General features: G+C 36.4%; 1 protein-coding gene across 1 annotated transcript in view; it reads right to left on the bottom strand.

Annotated features, from left to right (window-relative positions):
* The window catches only part of Crtc (CREB-regulated transcription coactivator), a 68,675-nt gene that overhangs the window by 26,101 nt on the left and 16,328 nt on the right, over positions 1 to 26,246 (bottom strand). The window contains exon 3 of the mRNA XM_067791138.1: positions 13,976 to 14,152. The gene's annotated coding sequence lies outside the window, so the exon portion shown is untranslated. The remainder of the gene's footprint in view (positions 1 to 13,975; positions 14,153 to 26,246) is intronic.

The following is a 26,246-nucleotide window of genomic DNA, read 5'->3' on the forward strand; positions in this document are numbered from 1 at the left end:
TATAAGTTTCCCCTTGTATATTTACATCAATATTTAAAACTTAAATTGCACTTTCTTGAAAGTCAATCATTATAAATTTGACGTCATTTAATCAAGCAAATACAAAGAAGAGCAAATACTCGAAATATGTTTGAATATAAAAGACACGAAAAGCCAGTTACTTTAAAGTGTGACCTGAGAAAAAAATCAAAAAAAAAAAAAAAAAAAAAAAAATTAAAACAAAATTCATACAAAGTACGTCCTCTGAGTATCTTTTGTCAATCGTGTATGAATTTTTTAAATTTTTTATTTCTGCCTGTGCGTTAGATATTTGAATTAATTAAAAAATTATTATTAAGTATGTTATGCCAAGTCCAAAAGGGTGCAAACCATAACTCGAAATAAAAATAAAAAACAAAAACAAGAAAGTTAAAAATACCTAATAAAGCAGCAGCAGCAATTGCCACGGCAGCACAACAACAACAAGCACAATAATAACAGCAACAATAAGCGCTTTAAAGTAGTTTCATTTAAATAACGAGAGCGATTAAATTTTCTGCCGAAAATTAAAAAAAAGAAAAAACGCTTTAAAGAGCAGTGTCAATCAAAACTTATTGTTGCTATTACTTTAAGTATGCAATTCGTTTTTAGTTGTGCCCAAAAGTTTAAAATTGAAAGCCTTGATGGTCTAATTTTAACTTTTGCCACTTGTAAATTTGTGTTTTTGCTAAATTTAGTGTTGTTTTTTATTTGCTATGTTTTAAACTTTTCAAAAACAAATAAACAACTCTAAGTTTAAATTTGTATGTATATATATATGTATATTTATGTATGTACAACATTGCATACGCTTTCGCACGTAAATCACTATGCTGTTTGCTTTAATGGTCGAGTAAATAATAATAATAATTATTATTGCAATGCGAAAGTTAATCGCAAACTCTTTTGTGTTTTGTTTTCGCTACATATTTCTACTAGTAAGCATTGCATAAAGAGAGATGTTGTTTTGTTTATTCTTATCTGTTGTGGCCAAGATGGGAAGGCGTTTAAAAAAATTAAGAATAATTTGTTTTGACCAAAGATAGAAAGAGTTTGCTCCTTTTTTTTAATTTTTAAAAAACTACATTTAGAATTTTTTTTTTGATTTGAATTTAGTTTTTAAGTCAAAAAAAGATCGATGTCTGGCATAATAAAATTCAGAAACGTTAAATAAAAGAGGTATTACGACATAGAAATCAATGATGTGAGTTAAAATTTGACATTATGAAAATTATTGCTTTTTTATTTTAATTTTTTTTGTTATATTCTTTTTTTATATTTTGTTAGTTTTATTATTAATGTAACAAAAAAGATAAGTAGTTTATATTTGACATTTATAATCTATTTTATGAAATTAAAAAATAATACTTTATATTTTTGTTTCAGCATAAGATCCAAAATATAAGCTAATTTAAATTTTTAATAAAAAAAAAAATGTTGAAGTTAGTTTTTTTTAAGTTAGTTCAATAATAATAATTTTTTAAAAAATTAGTTCATTTAAACTAAAGTTTTTAAACATACATTTTCTAAATTGTTAATAGTTCATTTTTCATATAAAATAAGTTCAAAAATTAAAAAAAATAAATATTTATAAAGCTGAGTTTCAGTATTTTTTATTTTAACAGTTTTGAAATTTTTTAATTTTTGAAATAAATTTCTTTTCTGAACTACCGTTTTTGACGTTCATACATAGTCTGTTTATTGTAAGAGACTTAAAAAAACGTTTTTGAAACTAAAATTTTTTTCAAATTGTTAATGTTTCCATTTTAGTAAAAACAAAATAAGCAAAAACTATTTCAAGTAATTTAAAAATGAATAATTAAAATTTTAGTTGTATTGTAAAAATAAAAAATAATTATAACAAAAGAAATGATTTGAATTCGATGTTTCTTCTAAAATAAAGTAACAGTAAAAATTATGTTGTTGTTGTATTAACGTTATAAACACTCCCCGAGTGTTATCGATGTTGATGGTCCTTTGACGGATACATATCCTGTACGTTCCGGTAACAAAGCACCATTAAGGTACTAGCCCGACCATCTCGGGAACGATTAATATGATCACATTAAACCTTCTAGGCCATCCGTCCGTCCCACCCCCTAACACCATGAGGACCTTGGGGAGACCAGACCCTCGCCTGCTAAACATGTGTATGATTAAGCTGACCAGAATTTTTTGGAGAAAAAGGAGGACAAATGTACTAAAAACATAAAAATTGCTAAGATGAGCAAAATTTTTGGCAAAAAAGGAGGACAAATTTTCCGAATAAAAAAACACAAATTATTTTTTCATTTATTTATTTAGAAACATATAAAATACGAAAATGAGCACTGTTTTAAACAAAAACAAAAACAATTCACAGTTTATATAACTAAAAACAGGTAAATAGCGACAAACGAATTTTAAAAAATTCTAAGTTAGTCAATGTTGATATACATACGTACATATTTCAAGGTACTGAATATAGATTTTTCCATATTTTTGCTTTTAATGGCTAGTACAAAAAAAAAATTTAGATCAAAATTTGGCATTTGAATGAATTTTCTTCAATAAACCATCATTATTTTTTAATAAGTTATAAAACGACATACAATCTAAATGGGAAACGGTCAACATTCTAAAATCAAAATTCTGAAGTCAAAATTCTGGGTCGACAAAATTCTGGAAGTCAAAATTCCGGAATCATGGCATGGCGTAGCCGGTGTTGGATCGGGTAAGGGTTATTTTTTTAAAGTGCGGCCGAAGGCCTCCTACGCAGAAGGACATCACCGTGGCGGTAGCCACGGTTATACCACACACCCGGACTTGGCATGGCGTAGCCCAGGGTTATTTTTTATAAGCGCGGCCGAAGGCCGCCTATGCAGAAAGGTGTTCTACGCAGAATTACTGTTCATGGCGCAGCCGGTGATGGATCAGCTTTTTCCAGAATATGAATATTAACTTCCATAATATTGATTTCCGGTGTTTCGACTTCCGGAATTATGAATGCAGAATTTTCAAAAAAGCAGAATTTTGACTTCCGGAATTATGAATGCAGAAATTCCAAAAAAGCAGAATTTTGACCCCAACCCAATCTAAATCAATATTACATTTGACAATTATCATTGTGCTAAAGTCTTCACATCAAGTCTTGACTTTTCACTAGTCCATATATCATTAGATATTGAAAATACTCTTTCAACATTTGCGTTTGTGCCCGGTAAACATAGAGCGATTTCTGTTAATATTTTTACGTTATTAAAAGGAATGTGGTGTTTTTTTTTTTTTACAAACAAAATCGGTAGTTTTTAGTCAACTTCTCAAAGCGAAGTGGTATTGTGAGCATCTTCGAAGCTTGCATATAATAATTTAGTGTACATAGGAGATAAAAGTTCGTCGAATAAAATTTTAGCTGACACACTAGAAAAGGAGGACAAGGAGGACAATTTTGACAAAACTGGACATGAATTTTTAGGAGGACAAGCTGCATTTTTGGAGGACAATCCTCCTGAAAGGAGGACGTATGGTCAGCTTAGTATGATACATTCATATTTTTAACAGGATTCCCCTCTCGTAGGTGAGGTTGACAACCCTTTGAATCCCAGTAAAAGTTATATTGTTTATAAGCGTTAAAAATATTAGTTCTAATTTGACTCCTATTGCAAGAATATAAAAAAATCTTTAAATTAAACTTTCATTAAAAAAAAAAAATAATTATTGAAAATTTACATTTAATACAAAATAAAATAAAGTTTAAATAATGTTTTTATTATAAACGTCAAAAGTTTGAATGAAGAGAATACCAATACAAACATTTTTAATTAAACTTTTAGTATAAAAAATAAATTTTTAAAATTTTACTTTTATGGTAAAAAAAAATAGGTAAGACTATAAAAATATTAAAAATAAAAAAAATGTAAAAATATGAATTTTATTTAAGAATAAAAAAATTGTCAAAAAAATTGTAATTTTAAACGCCAGACACAGCAGTTTGTGTTTACATTTTATTTTGAAAATAAAACAGAGTTAAAACCAGGCATGCTTAACCAACGAACCGAATATCATTTCGTTAGGACAATTAACGTTAATAAACGAAACAAAGTCATTTCGTTTCGATTATTAACGTTAAGAACGTCAAATTAACGAAATGATTTTGTTTCGCTTTCTGCCATATCAAAACGAAATCAAATCGGTTATGTTGATTATTAATTTCAAACTATTCTGCCAGAGCTGATTGATGGCGGAGTCATTAAAGGTGAAAGCATTAGCCAAGCTGATTGCAACTTTTCTCATGAATTTTGACAGTACGAACATTTCTCAGAGTATTTTTGACATTACCACCAACGAATTATACAAACAAAATATGCTTATATACGGCATATTTACGGCAAATTCATGTGCAAGAATTATTTTCCTAGCTGGCGTCTAAGGTGGTTTTCTGAGGGTGGCACGCTAACTTTACGTGAAGTTGGCGGTGCACCAGAAAAAAAATTGGAATTTTTTTTTTGAATTTATAAAATACGCCACTTATCTTCGGCAAATTTACAGCAAATTCGTGTGCAAGAATTATTTTCCTAGCTGGCCTCTAAGGTGGTTTTCTGAGGGTGGCACGCTAACTGCACGTGAAGTTAGCGTGCCACCCTGTATTTTCTAAAACATGGCCACGGCAATTTTTTTTGTTTCACGGATAATTCACGGCAAATTTACGGCAAATTCGTGTGCAAGAATTATTTTCGTAGCTGGCCTCTAAGGTGGTTTTCTGAGGGTGGCACACTAACTACGCGTGAAGTTATCTACGGCAAATTTACGGCAAATTCGTGTGCAAGAATTATTTTCCCAGCTGGCCACTAAGGTCGTTTTCTGAGGGTGGAACGATAACTTCACGTGAAGTTGGCGGTGCACCATAAAAAAAATTTGAAATTTTTTTTCCAATTTATAAAATATGCCACTTATCTACGGCAAATTTACGGCAAATTCGTGTGCAAGAATTATTTTCCCAGCTGGCCACTAAGGTCGTTTTCTGAGGGTGGAACGATAACTTCACGTGAAGTTGGCGGTGCACCATAAAAAAAAAATTTGAATTTTTTTTTCGAATTTATAAAATATGCCACTTATCTACGGCAAATTTACAGCAAATTCGTGTGCAAGAATTATTCTCTTAGCTGGCCTCTCAGGTGGCTTTCTGAGGGTGGCACGCTAAATTTATAAAATATGCCACTTATCTACGTCAAATTCGTGTGCAAGAATTATTTTCCTAGCTGGCCTCTAAGGCGGTTTTCTGAGGGTGGCACGCTAACTTCACGTGAAGTTGGCGGTGCACCATAAAAAAAATTTGAAATTTTTTTTTCGAATTTATAAAATATGCCACTTATCTACGGCAAATTGACGGCAAATTCGTGTGCAAGAATTATTTTCCTAGCTGGCCTCTAAGGTGGTTTTCTGAGGGTGGCACGCGAACTTCACGTGAAGGTGGCGGTGCACCATGAAAAAATATGAATTTTTTTTTTGAATTTATATAATATGCCATTTATCTACGGCAAATTTACGGCAAATTCGTGTGCAAGAATTATTTTCCCAGCTGGCCACTAAGGTCGTTTTCTGAGGGTGGAACGATAACTTCACGTGAAGTTGGCGGTGCACCATAAAAAAAATTTGAAATTTTTTTTTTCGAATTTATAAAATATGCCACTTATCTACGTCAAATTCGTGTGCAAGAATTATTTTCCTAGCTGGCCTCTAAGGCGGTTTTCTGAGGGTGGCACGCTAACTTAACGTGAAGTTGGCGGTGCACCATAAAAAAAATTTAAAACTTTTTTTTTCGAATTTATAAACTATGCCACTTATCTTACGGTAAATTCGTGTGCGAGAATTATTTTCCTAGCTGGCCTCTAAGGTGGTTTTCTGAGGGTGGCACGCGAACTTCACGTGAAGGTGGCGGTGCACCATGAAAAAATATGAATTTTTTTTTTGAATTTATATAATATGCCATTTATCTACGGCAAATTTACGACAAATTCGTGTGCAAGAATTATTTTCCTAGCTGGTCTCTAAGGTGGTTTTCTGAGGGTGGCACGCTAACTTCGCGTGAAGTTAGCGTGCCACCCTGTATTTTCTAAAATATGGCCACGGCAAATTTTTTTGTTTCACGGATAAATTACGGCAAATTCACGGCAATTTTCCCAATACGTAATTTTTTTCCACGTAAAAGTTGTCTTGCCAACTTCAGAGAGGTCTTCTTTTGAGGCAGTGTAGAACTAATTTCGAATTAAATGAACCTTTTCGGTGTTTGTGTCATGATTTCAACACCCATTCTAGTTAATTTGATATAACGGATTCACTTTTTACCATAAAGAAAACTGTCCTATCCTATCTTAATTCGTAACAAAAATAAACAAACAAAAAAAAAAAAAATTTTACGTACCAAAAGGTTCACTTACTTAACAATGTAATGTAGTATATGCATAATTTCTAACTGTTATTCATAATACTCAGCTGATGATTTTTATTCTGTAGCTGAGCAGTTTTAGATCCCAACGTTTAATAAACCTCCGCCTATCAACAACTCAGCAAAAACAAATTCGCGCGTCATGCGGACGCGCCCCTCGCGTCGGTTGGGTGGGCTTTGGAGGGTATTAATCTGTGGGGTATTAAAAAAAAAAAAAAAGAACAAAAAATATAGGATTATTATATATTCATGTGATTATGTCGTATTATAAACCCCTGTAGCTACCTCCTTAGATACGCACCTGAGTGTTTTCATTTTAAGTACTTGAATGTGTACATATGAGAACATACGAGTACATATATATAACGCTTATACTAAATACTTACTTATTGAGTAAGCGATGAATAAGCAATAAAAATTCCTTATAATACTTCCGGAAATTGCGATTTAGAAATGTGACGAGAAGATTATTAATGAAATTTTGAGAGCTGAACAAATTACTTTCATGGTAGTATAAATTAGGGTGGTCCTTATTAATCAGACTACCGATTTTTTCCAGTCTCACTCCTTCAGATGGTAATGCATACGTCAACAAATTGTTGGTCCCGAATGGAGCTTTTCAAGGAATGTGTCACACATGGGTTAAAGCTCAGATTCTTCTCCAGAAACTCAGTAACCTAAAAATTAGATTTTTTCGATTTCCAGTAACCAAAATAAATGAAAACAAATTGGCGAGTTCATATATAAAATTTGGTACCGATAAGAAACGGTTAAAAGTTGTTGCGCAGTGAAGCCCTCCTAAACTGTTTCTTAAAATTTATATGTATGTGATTTCGCCTATTATATTATTATCGATTTCAGGTACTAAAAAAATCGAGTTGAAATTTATGAGTCTCCATATAGCAATCCTCGAGTTGAAAGCGAGTGAGAGGAGCTTGAGCTGTAACCCCAGGAATATCGCCCGAAAATTTTACAAAAAAATTCGGCGACAGACGGAAGGTTTTAAGACCGTGGCAAACTATTGTAAGAACGAAAACGGCGACCTTAATATCCAGAGAGTACTTAGATTATGAAGGGAACACTTCTCTGCTCTCCTAAATGGAGCCAGCGATTTACCGCACAGGGACGACGAACTCGATGCCGCAATCGATGATGATGGTATAAATGTCCCCTCACACGATTATGACGAAGTCAGAATAGCAATAACCAGAATGAAAAACAACACGACCGCGGGCGCTGATGCATTGCCTGCGGAGCGATTCAAATAAGCCGGCGAAGAGTTGGTAAGGCGCATGCATCAGCTTCTTCGCAAATATGGACGAGTGTATGCCCGACGATTGGAATCTAAGTGTACTTTGCCCAGTCCACAAGAAAGGGGATACTGCATACTGCGTCAACTTTCGCGGAATCAACCTTCTTAAAATCGCATTTAAGATCCTTTCAAGTGTATTGTGCGAAAGATTGAAGCCCACCGTGAATCGGCTGATTTGCCTTATCAGTGCGGCTTCAGCCCTTGTAAATCTACCGGCCAGATTTCCACAATGCGCCAAATCTTCCAAAATACCCTGAAAAAAAGAATCGACACATCACCTCTTCGTCGATTTTAAAGACGCCTTCGACAGCACGAAAATGAGCTGCCTATATGCCGCTATGTCTGAATTTGGCTTCCCCGAAAAAATTATACGGCTGTGCAAAATGACGTTGAGCAACACCATCAGCTCAGTCAGAATAGGGAAGGACCTCTCCGAGGCGCTGGAAACTAAACGAGGTTTCAGACAGGGGAGCCCCTGTAGTGCGATTTCCAATAAATGCAACTTTTGGAGGCAATTGAAAAGTAAAGCCCTCTCTGCAAACGAAAATCATACTCTAAAAGTCACTTATCCTACCCGTCCTGATATATGGTGCACAAGCATGTACAATGACAACGTCAGATGAAGCAGCTCTGGGAGTGTTCGAGAGAAAAGTTCTTAAGTAATTTAAACGCGGGGCTGCGCTGGCTAGGCCATGCTATGCGAATGAAAGATGACGCTCCGTCTAAGAAAGTGTTTCTATCGGAATCCAAATGAAACAGAAAAGAATCGGGAATTTGATTTATAAGAACCACCCTAGTATATTTTGAACTATTTTTAAAATAAATATCTCCGTATTATAATTTGTGAAGCAAATATGAATACATTATTGTGAACTTAATATATCTCCTTAGGCTTTTATTTAGGTTATACTAGCGTGATTGCCTTCCATTCAAAGCAGAAATACTTCTTAAGATTTTTATATTTACACCAATGTATTATGTGCCCGATTTTGTGAGTTTCTTTAAAGGGGTTTGTTGGCAGGTTTGGTGCAGTTGCACATTTGCTGATAAATAAGAATCTTTATTTGAGAAATGGCCAGCTGCATTTCAGAACAAATCTAAAGTATGAATAAAATATTTCCGTTACCGATTTTACCCTTTTTTTACATAAATTTTCCCGTTCTCACATATGTTTGCACTCTTCTCCTTTACATTTGTCCGTTTCTCAAATAAGTTTGCCAATTTATCAAAAAAATTGTCCTTTTTCACAGATACTTTTGCCCTTTTTTTAAGTAAATTTGCCCGTTTCTCGAACACATTTACCCGTTTCAAATACATTTGCCCGTTTATCTATTACAGTTATCCATTTCTCAAATAAATTTGCCTGTTTTCTACATAATCTTACCCGTTTCTGAAATACATTTCCACGAAGCCGTTTTACGAATATACTTGACTTTTTCACAAAAAAATTTACCCTTCACTAAAATATATTTGCCTATTTCCCAAGGACATTTGCTTGCTTTTATACTGAGCGTGCTTTGCACATATTAACTTTGATTGGATAACGGTTGGTTGTACAGGTATAAAGGAATCGAAATAGATATAGACTTCCATATATCAAAATCATCAGTGTCGAAAAAAAATTTGATTGAGCCATGTCCGTCCGTCCGTCCGTCTGTCCGTTAACACGATAACTTAAGTAAATATTGAGATATCTTCTGGTACGCGAGCTGGTCTGGTCCCAGAATAGATTGGTATTAAATATGAGCGAAATCGGATGATAACCACGCCTACTTTTTAAATATATATCATTTTGGAAAACACAAAAACCTGATTATTTAGTAAATAATAATCCCTGGGTACACTGATTTTCCCTATAGCAGGAAATATTTCTAGAAACAATTTACGGGATCGATTAAAGACCACGCCCACATTTATAGAAAAGATTTTTTAAAGGGTCGTAGATGAAAACCATAAGCTATGTCTTAGCGAAAAAGAGCTTTGTATCAATAGAATTTTACTTTTTAAGTTGAGTTATAACATTAAATTGGAAAACACTAAAATTTTTGAAAATGGGTGTGGCAATGCCCTTTTTATGACTAAGCAATTTTCTATGTTTCGGAGCCATAACTCGAAGAAAAATTAACGGATCGTAATAAAACTGGGCACACAAATTTTCCCTATAGTACAAAATATTTCTAGTAAGAATGGACGGGACTGGTTAAAGACCACGGCAACTTAGATATATAACAAGTTTAAAGGGTTGTAGACTAGAATAATAAGCTATAACTTAGCAAAAAATAGTTTTGAATCAATGCTATTTCACTTATCAAGTTTTATTGTAAGAGGAAATGGGGAGACATTTTTTTTAAACGAGCGGTGCCACGTGTTATATAGAAAAGTAATTTATCTGAAATGAAATGTGCAATTGAAGCTCACGCTGAGTATATAATTTTCGGTTACACCCGAAGTTAGACACCTTTACTTATTAGAACTAACTTGCCCTTCACTTGTATAATTGTGAGTATGCTACTAATTCGGACTTAAAGCCAGTGGCTTATTATTGTTTTTATATCCCACCATATTACTGAAGTACGTTCGCGCGCGATTTGTAAAAAGTACCTAATTATAAATAAGTAGGTACTCGGATCCGGAAAAGTAGCCGGTTCTAAAAAAGTTCCCATATTCGAAAAAGAGGGAGTATTATGAAAAAGTAGAATAGTATCGGGATCCTAAACACCATTGAGTTCTGAAAATTTACCCCGTCCAAAAGGTATAAGTTCTTGAAAAGTTACCGGATCGGAAAAAGTATACGATTTTTAAAATGTAACCGGTTATAAAAAGTAGTTGGATCGAAAATATACCCGTTTCTTAAAAAGCGCATGGTTCTTATATCAGTATGCTGCTCATTTAGTTCAATGTTATACATCGCGAAGACCGTACGTTAAAGTTTCAGCAGATGTTACTTAAAAATATTTTTTCGAAACTTTGAAAATAGTATAACTGTCCCAGATGAAAAATTTTGTTTAGGCCCTTCCAATTAGCCAAGACTAAAAGCAAAGGAAATATTCTCTAGAGAAAAGTAAAACCAGCTGGATATTTTTGTACTATCACTAGAAGGACATTAATAAACCTTCCTTCTGTTATTGAAAGTTTAAGGCGAGCAACATTCCTATTGTGGTTGTATTTTTTTGAAGAGAAGCGTCCAAACATCTGCCTTGCTTTTGTTAACTTGAAAGCTAAGCATCTATAAGCCTGTTCATACTTGTTAGTAAGATTGCAGTGCGGCTGATGTCTTTTGGCTTGTCTTATTATACCTTGACCTATTCAGGCATGTCCTCTAAAGTACATCCGGGCTACGATAAAATTAAATAAAGTAGGCTATACATCACACAATTAATGGTAGATTTGGCGACTATCAGCGGTAAAGAAAAATGCCTAGCAGCAAAGCTCACCACTGTCAAACGAGTGCAATGGGCCTTGCCTACTTTCAGCCCATTCAAGTCACCAGGATCGGATGGGGTCTATCCTTGTCTGTTACAGCAAGGGATAAATCATATAGCCCTAGCCTTATTCACTTTATAGTCTTGGTCTGACACACCTAAACAATCAACCTTTCTTACTTACTTACATAACTGGCGCTTAACCGTTTAAAAGTTATGGCCGTTCAACAAGGCGCGCCAGTCGCTTCTTCTCTATGCCAACCGCCGCCAATTGGTCACATCAAGGGAGTTCAAATCGTTTTTCACCTGGTCCTTCCAGCGGAGTGGGGGCCGCCCTCTACCTCTGCTTCCATAGGTGGGTTCCGATAGAAACACTTTCTTGGCCGGAGTGTCATCTTTCGCATAACATGGCCTAGCCAGTGCAGCCGCTGTATTTTAATTCGCTGGACTATGTTGTTGATGTCTGCGTATAGCTCGTATAGTTCATCGTTAAATCTTCTTCGGTAATCGTTATCGCCAACGCGTGGAGGTCCATAAATCGTTTGAAAAACTTTTCTCCCGAATACCCCCAGAGCCGTTTCATCTGACACAACATGCTTCTGCACCATATAGCAGGACGGGAACGATAAGTGACTTGTAGAGTATGATTTTCGTTTCCCGTGAGAGGACTTTACTTTTCAATTGCCTACTTAGTAGCATTTATTGGCAAGGGTGATTCTTCGCTGGATTTCAGAGCTGATGTTGTTGGTAGCGTTGATGCTGGTTTCCAAATAAACGAAGTCTTTTACTATTTCGAAATTAAGGCTACCAACAGTAGCGTGGTTGCCAAGGCGCATATGCGCTGACTCTTTGCTCGATGACAGCAGGTAATTCGTTTTGTCCTCATTCACCATCAAACCCATCTTTACCGCTTCTTTTTCAAGTTTGCAGTAAGAATAACTAACGGCGCGGGTGTTTAGGCCGATGATACAAATGTCATGAGCATATGCCAGTAATTGCACGCTTTTATAGAATATTATTACAGAGCGGTTATGTTCTACAGCTAGTATAATTTTCTCCAGCATCAAATTAAAGAAATCGCACGATAGCGGGTCACCCTGTCTGAAACCTCGTTTAGTTTTGTATGGCTCGGAGAGGTCTTTCCCAATTCTGACTGAGCTGATGGTGTTGCTCAACATCATTTTGCACAATCGTATACGTTTTGTGGGGAAACCAAATTCAGATATAGCGGCATATCGGCAGCTCCTTTTCGTGCTGTCGAAGGCGGCTTTAAAATTGACGAAGAGGTGATATGTGTCGATTCTTTTTCGCGCGTTTTTTCCAAGATTTTGGCGCATTGTGAAAATCTGGTCGATAAGGTCCAATAAGCCGCTTCACAGTGGGCTTCAATCTTTCGCACAATACACTTGACAGGCCCTTATATGCGATATTAAGATGGCTGATTCCGCAATAGTTGGTGCAACCTTTCTAACCACCATTAATTACCAATTGGCGACGACGTCGAAGCATTTCCACTGCATAATTATTCAACAAATTAACAGAACGACTAGTGGAGAGAGACATTGAGACCATTTTCCCCAATAACAAATCCAAAGTTATCTAAATGTCCTATATGCGAGTACTCCGGAAATTCACAAAACTTATGCACCCAATTTCACACACAGCCCCGCACACACAACCCTGCGATTGGCACATGCTCCTCTTATACAAAAATGCATTTCGAGAACTATGACCTATTACCAGAAAACCCAGATTCAGATTAAATCTGAAGTCTGCGCTTTCTGTCACAAACGAAACGTCCCGGATGTACTCGAACATTGTCCTACCATTATAACTACTTTCCCATTTATACATTACAACCCCCTCCAAATGACTACTAAATACCTCCCCTTCTCATCATTTTCGGTGCACCATTCACGTAGCAAAAACGGCATGCTCAGCCGCCTTTTCAATCTGAAGGATACTGCTCTACGTTTAACTACAAAGTCAAGAGGAGGTGCCCAATTAAAACCTGCATAGCATCCGTAGAGACAGAAAGACACACCAGCAAGCATACTATCAACATACACCGTTGAATATTCAGATACCATGATCAGTAGTAAACGTTCAATACCATATGGCAGCCCCAAATATAGCACAAGCAACAAAGAGACCACGATATGTAGTACGAATAGCAAGGTGACTCAGACCACAGTCGCATCGCAACTGCCCACTAACTCTCAAAATTTTATCTTTCACATATCCAAGTGTGGAAGGTAATTCAACCTTTTACCCATAGTCAGTCTAAAATATTTGACTTGCATCGAATATCTGAGGCTGACCTCATTCACACGTACAACCGGTGGACGAATCCGCGACAATCTGCCCTTGAGCAGCTTCATCGCAGTTTTGGCCACCGATATGTCCAAAGCTGTAGCATATAACGGAACTATTGTGCAGTGAATGCAGATGATGAGATGGGCCACGGCCGTTATACCTGCCTAGCTTGGATTACAATCAGAATTGTTTTGGCCTCGTAATTTTATTCATTTCAAATTTAGAAATAAAACCACATCAGATGAGGGAGAGATAGATAGATAAAGAGTGAGGGAGAGAGTGAGACATATTAATGTGTTTCAATTGTAATTTTTTTTCGACGTCCTTTGACGTTTAACATATTCTTATCAAAATCAATCAAAAAACAACTAAGATTAGCAATGATGTATTAATGAAATTAATGAAGGAAGTTCAAGAGATTTGGTTTTGTTTTTAAATGTAAAAAAAGAAATAAACATAATAATTCACAAATCAATTACTTACATGAAAATCTTGAACTTCAAAAGCACTCGTTGTTCCCCACAATTACAATTTTATGAATGTGTTTTTGTTGTTTTTTTCTTCTTTGCTACAGCTGTTGATCTTTCGTTTGTTATATTATTTGCTTGTTTAATATTTGTATTTATTTCAATTACGTTGTCACCTTTATTTCTTTTCCGTCTTTGTAAATTAAAAAATTGTTGCTTTTTTTACAAATTGGCGCGCGCGCTTTTTTTTTATTTATTTGAATAAAAAAAAAGCAACGCGATACGAATCCCACTCAATGGTGTAAGCGTAAAACACAGAATCAAATCAAGAAAACTAATAAACCAAACCAAAGTTAAAACGTAAAAGTATCTATTTATTATGTTTATTAAATATAAGTAAAAGAATCAAATATTAAGCGACACCACAACAAGACGTTGACGAGATACTTGAGAGAGAGAGAGAGTGGGAGCGAGAAGCTGAAATAAGAGCGCTAGGGTAGAGGTGACGAGGCATAGAGCGCTGGCGAAACGTCATGCACTGGAACGCGTTGGAGTGATGATTTTTTTTAATTTTTTTGGACGGAGCGTTCATGTTTTGGAAAGTGAATGCGTGGGGTATCGAAGGGCTTTTATTAGAGGTGGTGACTTGATTTGCGACGCCTGCTGTTTTTTTTTGCAATTATTTTTCTCTTTTTGGCTGCAAATATATTTGGTTGCGGTATGTGGCACTTTTCGCGCGTTATATTGTTTTGGGTGTGTGATGCGAGGGGTTAGCAGACAAGCAGCTGATAAAGCAAGCTTTATATATTTTTATTCCTATTTTTATACTCAGTTGAGCAGAGCTCACAGAGTATATTAACTTTGATTGGATAACGGTTGGTTGTACAGGTATAAAGGAATCGAGATAGATATAGACTTCCATATATCAAAATCATCAGTATCGAAAAAAAATTCGATTGAGCCATGTCCGTCCGTCCGTCCGTCTGTCTGTCCGTTAACACGATAACTTGAGTAAATTTTGAGGTATCTCGATGAAATTTGGTATGTAGGTTCCTGGGCACTCATCTCAGATCGTTCTTTAAAATGAACTATATCGGACAATAACCACGCCCACTTTTTCGATATCGAAAATTTCGAAAAATCGAAAAAGTGCGATAATTCATTATCAAATACGGATTAAGCGATGAAGCTTGGTAGGTGAGTTGAACTTATGACGCAGAATAGAAAACTAGTAAAATTTTGGACAATGGGCGTGGCACCGCCCACTTTTAAAAGAAGGTAATTTAGAAGTTTTGCAAGCTGTAATTTGGCAGTCGTTGAAGATATCATGCTGAAATTTGGCAGAAACGTTACCCTTATTACTATATGTCTGCTTAATAAAAATTAGCAAAATCGGAGAACGACCACGCCCACTTTTAAAAAAAAAATTTATTTAAATTCAAATTTTAAAAGAAAAGTTAATATCTTTACAGTATATAAGTAAATTATGTCAACATCCAACTCCACTAATGATATGTTGAAACAAAATACAAAAAAAAAAAAGAAAATTTCAAAATGGGCGTGGCTCCGCCCTTTTCCATTTAATTTGTCTAGGATACTTTTAATGCCATAAGTCGAACAAAAATTTACCAATCCTTGTGAAATTTGGTAGAGGCTTAGATTCTAGGACGATAACTGTTTTCTGTGAAAAAGGGCGAAATCGGTTGAAGCCACGCCCAGTTTTTATACACAGTCGACCGTCTGTCCTTCCGCTCGGCCGTTAACACGATAACTTGAGCAAAAATCGATATATCTTTACTAAACTCAGTTCACGTACTTATCTGAACTCACTCTGTATTGGTGTAAAAAATGGCCGAAATCCGACTATGACCACGCCCACTTTTCGATATCGAAAATTACGAAAAATTAAAAAAAATGTCATAATTATATACCAAATACGAAAAAAGGGATGAAACATGGCAATTGTATTGGTCTATTGAAGCAAAATATAACTTTAGAAAAAAACTTGGTAAAATGGGTGTGACACCTACCATATTAAGTAGAAGAAAATGAAAAAGTTTTGCAGGGCGATATCAAAAGCCCTTGGAATCTTGGAAGGAAACTGTTCGTGGTATTACATATATAAATAAATTAGCGGTACCCGACAGATGATGTTCTGGATCACCCTGGTCCACATTTTGGTCGATATGTCGAAAACGCCTTCACATATACAACTAAGGGCCACTCCCTTTTAAAACCCTCATTAATACCTTTAATTTGATACCCATATCGTACAAACACATTCTAGAGTCACCCCTGGTCCACGTTTATGGCGATATCTCGAAAAGGCGTCCACCTATAGAACTAAGGCCCACTCCCTTTTAAAATACTCATTAACACCTTTCATTTGATACCCATATTGTACAAACGCATTCTAGAGTCACCCCTGGTCCACGTTTATGGCGATATCCCGAAAAGGCGTCCACCCATAGAACTAAGGCCCACTCCCTTTTAAAACACTTATTAACACCTTTCGTTTGATACCCATATTGTACAAACGCATTCTAGAGTCAACCCTGGTCCTCTTTTATAACGATATTCCGAAAAGGCGTCCACCTATAGAACTAAGGCCCACACCCTTTTAAAATACTCATTAACACCTTTCATTTGATACCCATATAGTACAAACAAATTCTAGAGTCACCCCTGGTTCACCTTTATGGCGATATCTCGAAAAGGCGTCCACCTATAGAACTAAGGCCCACTCCCTTTTAAAATACTCATTAACACCTTTCATTTGATACCCATATAGTACAAACAAATTCTAGAGTCACCCCTGGTCCATCTTTATGGCGATATCTCGAAAAGGCGTCCATCTATAGAACTTAGGCCCACGCTCTTTTAAAATACTCATTAATACCTTTCATTTGATACCCATATAGTACAAACAAATTCTAGAGTCACCCCTGGTCCATCTTTATGGCGATATCTCGAAAAGGCGTCCGTCTATAGAACTTAGGCCCACTCCCTTTTAAAATACTCATTAACACCTTTCATTTGATACCCATATAGTACAAACAAATTCTAGAGTCACCCCACCTATAGAACTAAGGCCCACTCCCTTTTAAAATACTCATTACCACCTTTCATTTGATACCCATATCGTACAAAATAAATTCTAGAGTCACCCCTGGTCCACCTTTATGGCGATATCTCGAAAAGGCGTCCACCTATAGAACTAAGGCCCACTCCCTTTTAAAATACTCATTAACACCTTTCATTTGATACCCATATAGTACAAACAAATTCTAGAGTCACCCCTGGTCCATCTTTATGGCGATATCTCGAAAAGGCGTCCACCTATAGAACTAAGGCCCACTCCCTTTTAAAATACTCATTAACACCTTTCATTTGATACCCATATAGTACAAACAAATTCTAGAGTCACCCCTGGTCCATCTTTATGGCGATATCTCGAAAAGGCGTCCATCTATAGAACTTAGGCCCACGCTCTTTTAAAATACTCATTAACACCTTTCATTTGATACCCATATAGTACAAACAAATTCTAGAGTCACCCCTGGTCCACCTTTATGGCGATATCTCGAAAAGGCGTCCACCTATAGAACTAAGGCCCACTCCCTTTTAAAATACTCATTAACACCTTTCATTTGATACCAATATAGTACAAACAAATTCTAGAGTCACCCCTGGTCCATCTTTATGGCGATATCTCGAAAAGGCGTCCATCTATAGAACTTAGGCCCACGCTCTTTTAAAATACTCATTAATACCTTTCATTTGATACCCATATCGTACAAACAAATTCTAGAGTCAGGCCTGGTCCACCTTTATGGCGATATCCCTAAATGGCGTCCATCTATAGAACTATGGCCCACTTCCTCTAAAAATACTCTTTAATACCTTCCATTTGATACACATGTCATACAAACACATTCCAGGGTTACCCTATGTTCTTTTTACAACATGGTAATTTTCCCTTACTTTGTCTCCACAGCTCTCAACTGAGTATGTAATGTTCGGTTACACCCGAACTTAGCCTTCCTTACTTGTTTTTTTTTTTTGTTTTTTGTTTTTTTGCTGCTCAAACTGCTTATTTGATCACTTATTGTTTTTTTTTATAATTTATTTGTATTCTATTTGCTATAATTCTGCGTGATTAGCGTTACTCCGCGTGACGTGTTCGCTTATTTGTTGTTATCATTTGTAGCTAATCGCAGCATTTAATGCGATTCTGTTTTCTATTTTTTTCTTTTATTTCGAAGGAACGCTGTTACAAAATAAATTTTGTGTTTAATCGTGTTATTTTAAATCGCAATTCACTACATCGAGTAATAACCGCCAAAAAGCCAAAAAAGTAGCTAAGCTTTGCGATAGCTTGTAACGGCATAACCTAATCAAGATAAAAAGGTATTTCCTTATATCAAAATCAGGGTGAAAAAAGAAACTCATTAAGTCATGTCCGTCCGTCTATGAACAAGATAACTTGAGTGAATTGTGAGAATTGTGTGAACAGAATTGGACGATAATCACGCCCACTATTAAAAAAAAAAATTAAAAAAATAACTACACTATTAAAGTATTCGAATACTAACCCCAAAAAAAATTTTTTTTTAATTTTCAAAAAGGGGCGTGGGACCGCTCACTCCTTATAAAATCATTTTTTTCAGCTATCATCACAAAGTTTGGTAAACTGATGCCGCTTGTCATAAAGAAGTAGACTGGAAAAATTTACGAAATCGGTTAAGGGCCCACGTCCACTTATATATATATAAAGTTTTTAAAGGGATCATAGGCGAATGTAATATAGAATATCATTGTGAAAAGGGAGTTTATAACAATAGAATTTTACATCTAAAGTGTATTTGTTATAGGGAAATGAATAAATGATTTTGCTTTTTTTTAAATTAACCGCCACCGCAATCCTTTTCTAAGCTGACTATTTGAAGTTCTGTTATACCAGAGCTTGAATGTCCTTAATAGTTCATACTCACAAAAGTTCCCCAAAAACCTTTCAGTCGTTATCCAAGAAAAAATATGCAGTGAAGTGCTCAAAAATGAGCTAATTCGTAGTACCCAGTAGATGCGCGTGGATCTAAAGGAACTTCGTTGAAAAATGTGTTCCAGAGAGATACTGCTCGCAATTTCTTGTTTTTATTAGGTATTTTCAATGTTGTGCGTTTTTTTCGTTTTTACGAAATTTTGCAAAATTTTCTCTTTGCCTTACGTCGCACAGTGTTTCGAATGTAAGGAGACATGTGGAAAAAAGTGACAAATTTAAACCAGAACCTGTTTATGTTAGAGAGGAATAACTAAAGGTTGGGTATTCAAAATTTCATTCACGTTGCTGCTACCGTTCTACGGCAAACAGTATTTGTAGGAAAATTTGTGAAATCGGGTAATATTGACTAAACTATTTTAAATATAAATCAATATTTTTTCAACTGACTCTATACACTTCAAGTCATGGATAATTTAGTTAAAGATATTTATCACTTATATTGTGTTTTTATTCAGTTTTTCTTGAAAAAAATATGTGGAATCGTAATTTTTTTTTGGTTTATTAACAAAAAAAAAATAATAAGTGAGTGCGGAATTTAATCTAGTTTCGATCATAGCGCAGACTATGCAAATTTATGCAATTTCAAATTTTCTAAATTTGTCGATTTTCAATTTCATATTGTGTAATTTCACTAAAAGAATTTTTCCAACAATGGCCCATCCTAAAGATAAAATAAACAAGTAAGGAAGGCTAAGTTCGGGTGTAACCGAACATAACATACTCAGTTGAGAGCTATGGAAATAAAATAAGGAAAATCAATCTGGGGTAACCCTGGAATGTGGTTGTATAACATGTGTATCAAATGAAAGGTATTAAAGAGTATTTTAAGAGAGAGTAGGCCATAGTTCTATGGATGAACGCCATTTAGGGATATCGCCATAAAGGTGGATCAGGGCTGACTCTAGAATTTGTTTGTACGATATGGGTATCAAATGAAAGGTGGTAATGAGTATTTTAAAAGGGAATGGGCTTTAGTTCTATAGGTGAACGCCTTTTCGAGAAATCGCCATAAAGGTGGACCAGGGGTGACTCTAGAATATGTTTGTACGATATGGGTATCAAATGAAAGCTGTTAATGAGTATTTTGAAAAGGATTGATCCTTAGTTCCATAGGTGGACGCCGTTTCGAGATATCGCCATAAAGGTGGACCAGGGGTGTCTCTAGAATGTGTTTGTACGATATGGGAATCAAATGAAAGGTGTTACTGAGCATTTTAAGAGGGAGTGGGCATTAGGTCTATAGGTGGACGCCTTTTCGAGATATCGCCATTAGGGTGGGCCAGGGGTGACTCTAGAATGTTTGTACGGTATGGGTATCAAACGAAAGGTGTTACTGAGCATTTTAAGAGGGAGTGGGCATGAGGTCTATAGGTGGACGCCTTTTCGAGATATCGTCATTAGGGTGGGCCAGGGGTGACTCTAGAATGTGTTTGTACGATATGTGCATCAAACGAAAGGTGTTACTGAGCATTTTAAGAGGGAGTGGGCATTAGGTCTATAGGTGGACGCCCTTTCGAGATATCGCCATTAGGGCGCGCCAGGGGTGACTCTAGAATGTTTGTACGATATGGGTATCAAACGAAAGGTGTTACTGAGCATTTTAAGAGGGAGTGGACATTAGGTCTATAGGTGGACGCCTTTTCGAGATATCGCCATTAGGGTGGGCCAGGGGTGACTCTAGAATGTGTTTGTACGATATGGGTATCAAATGAAAGGTGGTAAGGAGTATTTTAAAAGGGAGTAATCCTTAGTTCTATAGGTGGACGCCTTTTCGAGATATCGCCATAAAGGTGGACCAAGGGTGACTCTAGAATGTTTGTACGATATGGGTATCAAACGAAAGGTGTTACTGAGCATTTTAAGAGGGAGTGGGCATTAGGTCTATAGGTGGACGCCTTTTCGAGATATCGCCATTAGGGTGGGCCAGGGGTGACTCTAGAATGTGTTTGTACGATATGGGGATCAAATCAAAGGTGGTAAGGAGTATTTTAAAAGGGAGTAATCCTTAGGTCTATAGGTGGACGCCCTTTCGAGATATCGCCATTAGGGCGCGCCAGGGGTGACTCTAGAATGTTTGTACGATATGGGTATCAAACGAAAGGTGTTACTGAGCATTTTAAGAGGGAGTGGGCATTAGGTCTATAGGTGGACGCCTTTTCGAGATATCGCCATTAGGGTGGGACAGGGGTGACTCTAGAATAATTGTACGATATGGGTATCAAACGAAAGGTGTTACTGAGCATTTTAAGAGGGAGTGGACATTAGGTCTATAGGTGGACGCCTTTTCGAGATATCGCCATTAGGGTGGGCCAGGGGTGACTCTAGAATGTTTGTACGATATGGGTATCAAACGAAAGGTGTTACTGAGCATTTTAAGAGGGAGTGGACATTAGGTCTATAGGTGGACGCCTTTTCGAGATATCGCCATTAGGGTGGGCCAGGGTGACTCTAGAATGTGTTTGTACGATATGGGTATCAAATGAAAGGTGGTAATGAGTATTTTAAAAGGGAGTAATCCATAGTTATATAGGTGGACGCCTTTTCGAAATATCGCCATTAGGGTGGGCCAGGTGTGACTCTAGAATGTTTGTACGATATGGGTATCAAACGAAAGGTGTTACTGAGCATTTTAAGAGGGAGTGGGCATTAGGTCTATAGGTGGACGCCTTTTCGAGATATCGCCATTAGGGTGGGCCAGGGGTGACTCTAGAATGTTTGTACGATATGGGTATCAAACGAAAGGTGTTACTGAGCATTTTAAGAGGGAGTGGACACTAGGTCTATAGGTGGACGCCTTTTCGAAATATCGACATTAGGGTGGGCCAGGGGTGACTCTAGAATGTTTGTACGATATGGGTATCAAACGAAAGGTGTTACTGAGCATTTTATGAGGGAGTGGGCATTAGGTCTATAGGTGGACGCCTTTTCGAGATATCGCCATTAGGGTGGGACAGGGGTGACTCTGGTATGTGTTTGTACGATATGGATATCAAATTAAAGGTATTAATGAGGGTTTTAAAAGCCCTTAGATGTATATGTGAAGGCGTTCTCGCGATATCGACCAAAATGTGGACCAGGTGATCCAGAAAATCATCTGACGGGTACTGCTAATTTATTTATATATGCAATACCACTAACAGTATTCCTGCCAAGATTCCAAGGGCTGTTGATTTCGCCTTGTAGAACTTTTTCATTTTCTTCTACTTAATATGGTAGGTGTCACACCCATTTTACAAAGTTTTTTCCAAAGTTATATTTTGCGTAAATAAACCAATCCAGTTACCATGTTTCATCCCTTTTTTCGTATTTGGTATAGAATTATTGCATTATTTTCATTTTTCGTAATTTTCGATATCGATAAAGTGGGCGTGGTTATGGTCAGATTTCGCCCATTTTTTATACCAAGAAAAAGTGAGTTCAGGTAAGTACGTGGGCTAAGTTTAGTAAAGATATATCGGATTTTGCTCAAGTTATTGTGTTAACGGCCGAGCGGAAGGACAGACGGTGGACTGTGTATAAAAACTGGGCGTGGCTTCCACCGATTTCGCACATTTTCACAGAGAACAGTTACCGTCATAGAATCTATGCTCCTACCAAATTTGAGAAGGATTGGTAAATTTTTGTTCGACTTATGGCAATAAAAGTATTCTAGACAAACTAAATGAAAATGGGCGGAGCCACGCCCATTTTGAAATTTTCTTTTATTTTTGTATTTTGTTGCATCATATCATTACTGGAGTTGAATTTTGACTTAATTTACTTATATACAGTAAAGATATTAAATTTTTTGTTAAAATTTGAATTTAAAAAAATTTTTTTTTTAAAAGTGGGCGTGTTCTTCATCCAATTTTGCTAATTTTTATTTAGCACATATAGAGTAATAGTAGTAACGTTCCTGCCAAATTTCATCATGATATCTTCAACGACTGCCAAATTACAGCTTGCAAAACTTTTAAATTACCTTCTTGTAAAAGTGGGCGGTGCCACGCCCATTGTCCAAAATCTTACTAGTTTTCTATTCTGCGTCATAACGTCAACCCATCTACCAAGTTTCGTCGCTTTATCTGTCTTTTGTAATGAATTATCGCACTTTTTCGGTTTTTCGAAATTTTCGATATCGAAAAAGTGGGCGTGGTTATAGTCCGATATCGTTCATTTTAAATAGCGATCTGAGATGAGTGCTCAGGAACCTACATACCAAATTTCATCAAGATACCTCAAAATTTACTCAAGTTATCGTGTTAACGGACGGACGGACGGACGGACGGACGGACATGGCTCAATCAAATTTTTTTTCGATCCTGATTATTTTGATATATGGAAGTCTATATCTATCTCGATTCCTTTATATATGTACAACCAACCGTTATCCAATCAAACTTAATATACTCTGTGAGCTCTGCTCAACTGAGTATAAAAACTAAAAGAGAGCATTGCGAATTTTGATGTCCTAAACAAAATTTGAATATTCCAAAACAAACAAAAACTGTTTTTTTGGCCCACCCTAATAAACACACGCGCATTGATTTATATTTTAAAATAGTTCAAACTTTTGTATTTTACAGATTTTGTTACTATTAGAGCACAACAATAACTATTTTGAATTTTGTTCATCTGCCTCCATACAGTCGAAATATTGTGCGTCGTTTATGGCGGCTTTGATTCGATTTAGCACAATTATTCTTGTTCTAATTATTGCCATTTTGGATACAAATTGCCGGCAACAAATTTCTTTTCGTCCGATTGATGTGCGAGAGCGTGACGAGGAAGGAAGACGGCTACGGGCGACTCTTCTTATAGCCAGGGCCGCGGAGAGGGGGGGCGCCAGGGCAATTGTCCTGGTTCCCGGAAGGGTTTTGGGGGCCCGGTAAGGTAAAGCAGTATTGACAGTGCTCTAACTAGGATTTTATTTCGGTTTGGTAGTATTGCTTTTTAACTACAGGCTGATATTATACCAGAGCGTTAATTTGTGCAAACATATGAGTATGCCGTGGATAAGCTTACATAGTTCATTGATGAGTTGAAGAAGTTCAGGGATCAATGGTCGATCATACTTCAAGAATGTAAGGTTCTGGCAAGGAGTATGGGAGTTGTGAATACCTTCGCAGAGAAGAGAAGGAAAATAAGAAAGCGCCAGTTCGATGAATTACCTGGCGAATCACCTGAGTGTGATTCCGAAACTCAATTCAAACAGCAAGTTTTTACGTTCTACGTATCAGGATCTGACGGGAGAAGAGCTCAGAGAAAAGACAGCGGCATTCTGCACGATTTATGGCATCGATATTTTTACGGATCTGATAGATGAAATCATTCATCTCAAAGCCATCCACTTAGCAAATTTGGGATGTGATTCGCTGCCACCATTTCAACTTCTGAACAAATTTCATGAATTGAAGATGGAAGTATTATTTCCTAACATCTGCATAGCATTAAGAATATTTTGCACACTTCCAGTCAGTGTGGCTGAAGGGGAGCGTTCTTTTAGTCTATTTTCTCGCTTGAAAAATTTTTTACGTTCTACTATGAGCCACAATCGCTTGACATGCCTTGGAACATTGGCGTTGGAGTCCAGCCTTGCTCGCAGTATTAGTTTTGAATCGGTAATTTCCATATACGCAGACCAAAAAGCACGGAAGGTTTTCCATGACTGATTCAAGCTCTTAAAATGTACATATGTATTTAGAAAAAGTTAATGTAAGCAATCAAACAATGAAATCTAACATTTCATTTATGTAAGTGCTCCAGTAAATCTTATTTTATATGAAATAAAACTGAAAATGTGAATTGAAAAATGTATGTATGTTATGTTATTTTTTACTGGATTGAGTTTATTTTTTAGGGGGGCCCGTGAACGCGAACTGTACCAAAGTGCTCGAATCGGCTTGCGATGTTCATGTCTTTCTGTTTTGATTCCATCCGTCAACAATATTCGCTTTCGGGCGCTTTTTTAGATTTGTTCCAGGTTCAGTTTTGCCTTGACCTTTACAATATTTTCCTGTTTCAGTTTTCTTTATTCGAGAATGTTCTCGATAAGAATTAGGTTTCGGTTTTGGTCAATCTCAGTTTTACGTTCTTTCCCCAAAAATATTTCGGATTAAATTTTTGCTCGAAAATTTTTAAGGTATTCTGTTTAAGTCTTAATTTCCCCTTTGGTTTTTCTTCATTTTAAGATTTGAGTTTTTGTTTCCTTCCTGTTTCGGGTTTTCAAAGTGTTTACGCTTTTATTTTTGCTTAGCTTTCGTTACAACTTTGGTTTCGTACTACAAATTAATTGCTGTAGTCGCTAAATTCCTCCAAATTATTTCAGTTTCATTCCTGTTTCGGGGTTTTGTAGGTTTAGTATCAGCTTTTTTTTGCTCAACAAAATTTCGGTTTAGTTCTTATTTTATTTTCTGTTTCTGTTTGAGTAAGTCTGTACTCTTATTTATTCTTGAAAAAGAAACAAAAAAATAATAATTTTATAGCTAAAAAGGGGACTTGAAACTAGACTCCATAAAACCGAAGAATAAAATCGTTATAAGAGTGAAGTAGAAAACTTTCAGAAAAAAGTAAGGAAAACCGAAACCGGGACTAATAAAAGGCGCAACTGAATGCTAAACAAAAATGAGCAATGAGCTTTAGAAGGCAGTTAAAGAAACGTTAAAGATAGCAAAGGTCACGGAAAGCGAAGAGTTCCGGAACGAGTATAGGGATCTGTTGAGGATCTAGAAGCGTGAAATTTCCAGAGTGAAAAGAGTGTCATGAAAAATTTTCTTTTGCGGACGTCGAATGCTCCAGCGAAACAGCATGGTTGAGGAAAGTCCTAGCAAGTGGAAACATAGTCCAGGGACTAATAAAAAAAGAGAACGAAGAATGGTCACGCAATAGTGAGGAGTCCCAAGAGGTTCTTTTCAAGATTCAGAAAAATCCAGCAGACTCTCCGATCACGTAGCGGGTTATTGCCGGGCTTGGTGAGCGATACCAAGATCGAATGGGCTGTGAAAACTTTCTCCAAGTTTAGATCGCCGTGGCGAGATGGTGTATTCCCAGTTATGCAACAAATTTCAAACAGGACGGTCGTTGAATGGCTTAAAATAAAATTCGATGGGTGCATAAGACTGAATCATGTACCGCACTCTTGGAGAACTGCCTGTGTAGCTTTCCTACCAAAGTCGGTCTTATTATCCCAAAGACTATAGACCCATTAGAATAATATCATTTCTGCTCGGAACTTTTTAGAGGCACG

This window comes from Eurosta solidaginis, chromosome 5 (assembly GCF_040869045.1).
Source record: "Eurosta solidaginis isolate ZX-2024a chromosome 5, ASM4086904v1, whole genome shotgun sequence".
Taxonomy (NCBI): domain Eukaryota; kingdom Metazoa; phylum Arthropoda; class Insecta; order Diptera; family Tephritidae; genus Eurosta; species Eurosta solidaginis.